Source organism: Mus pahari, chromosome 1 (assembly GCF_900095145.1).
Source record: "Mus pahari chromosome 1, PAHARI_EIJ_v1.1, whole genome shotgun sequence".
NCBI lineage: Eukaryota > Metazoa > Chordata > Mammalia > Rodentia > Muridae > Mus > Mus pahari.
This window is the reverse complement of record NC_034590.1, coordinates 51,690,596-51,697,080: the sequence shown is the minus strand read 5'-3', so window position 1 is coordinate 51,697,080 and position 6,485 is coordinate 51,690,596. Positions and strand designations below refer to the sequence as shown.

General features: G+C 49.5%; 1 protein-coding gene across 1 annotated transcript in view; it reads right to left on the bottom strand.

Moving 5' to 3' along the window:
* The window catches only part of Sema4b (semaphorin 4B), a 41,279-nt gene extending 37,389 nt beyond the window's left edge, over positions 1-3,890 (bottom strand). The window contains exon 1 of the mRNA XM_021196638.2: positions 3,563-3,890. The gene's annotated coding sequence lies outside the window, so the exon portion shown is untranslated. The remainder of the gene's footprint in view (positions 1-3,562) is intronic.
* Between the last annotated feature and the right edge of the window lie 2,595 nt (positions 3,891-6,485).

The following is a 6,485-nucleotide window of genomic DNA, read 5'->3' as shown; positions in this document are numbered from 1 at the left end:
CTCCCAAGTGCTGGGATTAAAGACATGCGCCACCACGCCCGGCTCTTTTTCTCTTTCTTTCTTTCTTTTGTTGTTGTTGTTGGTGGTGGTGGTGGTGATGGTTTTGAGACAGAGTCTTAACTGTCTCAAACTTGCCTTGAACTTGACCCAGGCAAACCACAAACTAACTACCCTCCTGCCTCAGCCTTCTAAGAGGTTGGAATTACAGGTGTGTATCACCACACCCAGCTATAACCATTTCTTTAAAATGTGTTCATCTTCAGAACAAGGAATTTACAAAATTTACCCTTATTAGGTAAAAAGAAACCATCCTTCCTTTGGAACAGCTGTGTAATTTCCACATGAAGTATTTGGCAACCTCCCCCCTACCTAAATCAAACCTGACAGTCATTCAGGTAATATTTCCCTCAGCACTGACTCTAAGTGAGGTATTACATTGATCTTTTAACACTTAATAATTTTTACCCCTCACAGCAGAGGGGAATCCCACTACACAGATAACAAGCTGCACAGAGAGGTTCAGGGGATTCCTAAGGCCACATGTGTTGCAGGTGAAGACGTGGGGCCAAGGGATCTGCTGGCTTCTAACTCAGGTGATCACTACACCAAGAAACAGAATTCCAGCCAGGTGCTGTCTCAACGTGCGAACCGGCTCCACTTTTGATGATACACGTCGCTAGCTGTCTTTCTTTTTTTCTCCCCTCCTTCCCCTCCCTCCTTTCATTCAGCTAATACTTCTTGTTCACTTGCTGCCTTCTAAGCATGAGTCAAACTGACGGAAAGGACCAGGGTTGCTGCAGACAAGGACTTCGTAATTCATCAGGATCCATCGAGTGTTTCTCTGCAGAGACGCCCGCCCCATCCTGGACAGCATTTCTTTACAGACACTTTCCCTCATTCATTCCTTTGTCTCAGACAAAGGTAGTAGCCACAGCAAGCCTGGCAGAACTCCAGACGGACTCCCAAGCTGCACAGACTAGATCCTGCTGTTTTCAACCCATTTCCGGAGTTGCTGCTCTGGGCTCCTTCTGCCCTTGGCTCAGATTTCCATTAAGGCACTCATTATGCGCAGTAAAGCACTCATTTACGAGAGTCTCACCCCTCTCTTCTCTACCCTTCCAGGAGCTCCTTGATGGCACAGACGAGACCTGCCTACCTCAAGTTTTTAAATGTCCAGCCCCAGGGCAGAGCTTGGAAGCAGGAGGCACCCAGTAAATGTGGACTAAGTGAACAAATGGGCTTTCTGCTCTTGCTGAAGCTCTCAAATCATTCCCAAGTGATTCATTCCAGTGTTCCTTCCCAGATCCTCCCCCCCCACCCCCACCCCCCGCACACCCACACCTTTCTCTTCATTTCAAAGAATGTGTGAATAAGAAAAGGCACCGAAGAGGGGCCAAAGGCTCCAGCTCCCGGCCGGCCTTAGGGCAGCTCAGGGTTTTCTTGCTCTGAGTCTTCTCAGAAGCTTTGCTGTCTGCACAAGAAATGCTTTGCTGGGGGGCGTCTGAATGCTGGGTTCCTGTCAGACGCTACTTTAAACTGAAGGTCCCCAGGCTTGGGGATGTAGCTCAGTCAGTAGGACGCTTGCTCATCACGCACAAAGCCCTGGGTAAGATTCCCAGCACTGTGTGAACCAAGTCACAGTACCCAGGAACCGGAGGCAGGAGAGCCAAAAGTTTAAAGTCATCCTTGGTGGCAGAGGGATTTCAAGGCCATCCTGAGCTACACGATACCAAAATGCATATGATGACTTACGATGTACATCATAAGACATATACAATAAAATTACGATGAGAACATTGCAGATGACCTGAAGATGTCGGGAAATGAATGGAGGGGCTTGCCCCAGGCAGAGCTGAAAGTGTTCCTGCTGCATAGGTCTTGTGCTTTGGGGCTTGAGACAAGATCTCACGTATCCCAGGCTGGTCTCCAACTTCTTGTGTCTGAGGATAACCTGGAACTCTTTCTTAATCTTCCTGCCTCCACCTCTGAAGTGCAAGAATAGATGTGTGCCACACAACCCAGCCCCCTCACTATTGTTATTATTATTATAATTATTATTATTAATTTCCCTTGGTTCTGGAGATTAAATCTAGGGCCTTACACATGCTACTAGTAAACATTGTGTTCTACCACTGAGCTATCCTGGCCCCACCTCCATCATTTTTTAAACATTTATTTATTTATATGGGAGGGAATAAGTGTATGTATGATGTATGCAGAGGTCAGAGGACAACTAGGAGTTCATTCGCTCCTTCCACCAGACACAGGTCATCAGACTTGGAGACAGGCACCTTTATCCCATAAACCACTCTGCCACACACACCCAACTCCATCTTTAGATCACTTGCCTCTAAGAGCTCTAGACCATAAATGCAAAAAGATATATAACTCCTATTTCTCTGAGCTCCAGGAAAAAAAAAAATTTCACTCTCAGCCACAGCCTAGGAGTTGGCTCAAGGCGGCAAGAGACAGAGTTCAAATCCTATTCTTTCCACCAATTCTCTGAATCACCTGGGGATAACTGAGCGCCTCTGGGTCCAGTGTCCCCTGAGAAAATGAAGGGAAGGCAAACCGTGATTTCTAAATCTCCTGTTCCAGCCAGGCGTGGTGGTGCACGCCTTTAATCCCAGCACTCGGGAGGCAGAGGCAGGTGGATTTCTGAGTTCGTGGCCAGCCTGGTCTACAAAGTGAGTTCCAGGACAGCCAGGGCTATACAGAGAAACCCTGTCTCGAAAAAAAACAAAAAAAACAAAACAAAACTAAATCTCCTGTTCCAAAGTATCCAGTTCTTCCTGCAGTTGACACTTATGAGATTTGCTGATTTGTTTATTTACTGTGTGTTTGTGTGTGTGACGGCCGTATGCGCGTGCCACGCTGCACAGGTGGAGGTCAGAGAACAATGTGTGGGAGTCAGTGTTCTGTTCTCCTTCTACCATCTGTGTCCTGGAAACATAACTCAGGACCTTGGGCTTGGCCGCAAGCTCCCATCTACGGAGCTATCTCACCAGCCTTTCTGGTGATTCTTAAAAAACATTCACATGACAGGTGAAGGACTGTGAACAGAGGTTGGATGACCTTTCCGAAGTAATCCAAACCTCCCGTTCTAGTCTACTAGAACAGTTAACGAGAGGCAAAAGACCTCATTCCCAGGACCCTAACTTCCTCTCCCTCCTGGCCCTTAATCCACCTTGTTGTTCAGAAAGAAGAAAGAAGCCATGACAAAAGCCCTAACTCGGAGCTCACAACCGCAGACGTTCAGAGGAGGGGCTCGAGGCCTTTTTCCTAGTGATTTTCCTCTGGGCTCAGGGAGTAGGGGGCGGTGTTGAAAGACACTGTTAAAGGATTCGCGCAGAGGCCCCCGGTGGCCATGGGAACGAGGGCCCAACCTCCTGCGCTGCCATGGCAACAGGCTCCCCCACTGGCCCCGGCTGGTGCCCATCAGAGCATGCAGGTGGCGCCCTCTTAGGAGAGAGGGGCGGGAGGAAGGTGGGGGGCGACGACGAAGGCCGGGGCCTGTCCAATCACCCCCAGACCCTGGTTCCCACCTCGTTAGGGTCCCTACCTGAAAGGAGTTACGTTCCACGACAGGGCTACTTCCGCGCGGCCCCGAAGTTTTAGCGACTCACTCCAGCTGCCAGGGTGGCCGGCCGGCCGTCGTCCCTGGGGACCTGGAGTGTCCCGTGAACACCCTGCGTCCTGCTCGGTGTCCCCGGAAATGCTGGGCAGCCTCCAAGCCCCGCCCCGCCCCGCCTGCTCGCGTTTTCGGGAATTGTCCAAAGGCTCCCTCCTCGGCTCCGCTGCCACCGCTCCGCGGTCCCCTAGCCCGATCCAGCAGCTCTGGATACGATGCTACCCCACGTCGGGCCGGGGCCTCCCACCGTATCAGATACAGTCCACGTAGGCCTTAGTCCACTGTGCTGCACCCTCTCTGACCTTGGCATGCTCAGCCTCGCTGGTGGGTGGTCTCCCTGGAATCTACTCCTACCCAGAGTTGGAATCCAGGTCCCCTGTGAACTGGCTGTGTTCGCTAGGGCAAGTATCTTAACCTCTCTGAGCCTTACTTAGTTCACCTGTAAAGTGGGCATGAAACCAACAAGGACCTCACAGCGTCGTGATGAGAAGCAAACACCTGGCATTTAGTCAACCCTCAATAATGGTAGTATTGTTTACAGTGGAGGAGGGAGAGGGAGAGGGAGAGGGAGAGGGAGAGGGAGAGGGAGAGGGAGACAGAGAGAGACAGAGACAGAGAGAGAGACAGAGAGAGAGACAGAGAGGTTCAGAGCTGCCTCTGAAACCATTCGAGGCTCCTCCCATAAACCTGTGACCCGCGGTGAGTTGGGAAGAGTTAAACGAAGAGATAGGAGTATAAATATAATCTGCGTCTATCAAGTGACCTTGGCCCGTCCCTCTCCAGCCCTTGTATCCCGCTTCTATCTTCCAGAAAAGGACAGCAGCTTTCTGGGCGGTTCCTGAAACAACCAGTTCTGGGCTTGTCAGTGGCTGAGCTGGCCAGAGCTGGCTGGTTTAGAGAGCCAGGAGAAGCTATAGGGCAAGGGCCAGCGCTTCCGGGGCCAGAGGAGTCCTAAGAACATGGTCCCTCTGCCTTCTCAGGAAGAGCTCCAGCACAAAAACAAAAACAAAAACAGTGGTTATTTTGATTCATCTATAAAACCTGCTACTATCACGGGTGCGGGGCATGGGGGGCGGTGGCAGAACTAGAGTGGATTTGGGGGAAGGAAATGGGAAATGACCTTGAATTTTTATTCCCCCTGTCCCCAGTCCCTGGAATGAGAGAATGACAGAAGATCAACACCACAACTGAGTTCCAGGATACTGAAAATGGAAAACAAGGCTCCATGCATGCTAAACAAGCACTCTACCAAATACACACACAGCTACAACAGCACTTGTGCTAACATACACACACACACACACACACACACACACACACATTTTTGGTTTTTGTTTTGGGGGATTTTAGTTGGTTGGAAAGTTTCCCTTTTTTATTTGTTTTTGTGTTCTGTCGTTTTTGTTTTTGTTTTTGAGACAGCTTCTTGCTATGTACGTCCTGTAGGCCTGAAGCTTCCAGAGATCCACCTGCCTCTGTCTCCAGAGGTTAAAGGTGTATACAACCCCACACATTGCAACATAAATTTTTAACCCAGTCTCTACTATGGAACATTAAGTAATGTCAGGAGGAACAGCCTTGTCAGAAAACCTTTAGGCACTTCCTCAATGATTTCCCTTTGCTTCCGTCTCCCCGATCAGGCCCTCTCACAGGAAAATAAAATACACTGTGTTTATAGCTAAGGTGGTGAGTGCACTTAGGCAAATAGCTTTGGAAGTCTTCCCACCCTCTCTGTTATCTCTGGCTTCCCAGCAATGCAGTCGGGAAGACTACCGTAAGGACGCTGCAAACACAGCTAAATTAGAGGTCTTGTCAAAGGTCATCATGGCCCTGGAGGCTATGAAAAAAAATCCGTGCTTTCAATTTCCCGAGTACCCTGGGAGCGCCAGCTGCTCAGAGGGAAAAACACCAGGAATCTCATGGCTCCTTCCAGGCCTGTGGCCTCCAGCTGGTTCCTGTGTGGTCCCCTTGCTTCCTACACTAACCCTACACCCCAGCTTCTTTGTTCCCCATCATTGTCTCTCCTGCTTCTTTCACAACCCTCCTTTTAGTGAGTGGAGAGGGAAATATTTCATATCATTGGAAAAGGCCCCATTAAAAGGGGCTTGGTCTTTACCATTATTGATCCACCGTGCCAACATGCTGTCAATACACACCTTCTCACTACATGACCTCAGGTGTGGGGAGGTTGGAGTTAATAATGTTTCAGTTCACCACACGTAATCACCACTGGCATGACAGCAAACACTCCTTGATTAATGTAGCTGTGGTCATCCATCACTCGCTTTCCTCTTCCCTTCCCCCAGATGACCGGCCCAAGGGGTTTTTAATATGCCATCTTAGTTAGGGCTACTAACTAACTATGATGAAACCTCAGGACCAAAAACAAGTTGGGGAAGAAAGGATTCATTAACCTATTCTTCCACATCTTAGTCCATCACTGAAGGAAGTCAGGACAAGAACTGAAACAGGGCAAAAACTGAGAAATAGGAGCTGATGCAGAGGCCGTGGGGGGTGCTGCTTACTGGCTTGCTTCCTATGACATGTTCACCCTGCTTACTTATAGAACCCAGAACCACCAGCCCAGGCATGGCACCACCCACAACGACCTGGGCCCTCCTGCATTAGTCACTAATTAAGATAATGCCCATCCGGGACTGTGGAAGAGCAGACCTTTAATCCCAGCACTTGGGAGGCAGAACCAGGTGGAGTTCTACAAATTCGAGGCCAGTCTGGGCTATACAGCAAGTTAAAGGACAACCAAAGCTACACAAAGAAACCCTGCCTTCTTGTTTCAAAAAAGGAGAGAGAGAGAGAGAGAGAGAGAGAGAGAGAGAGAGAGAGAGAGAGAGAGAGA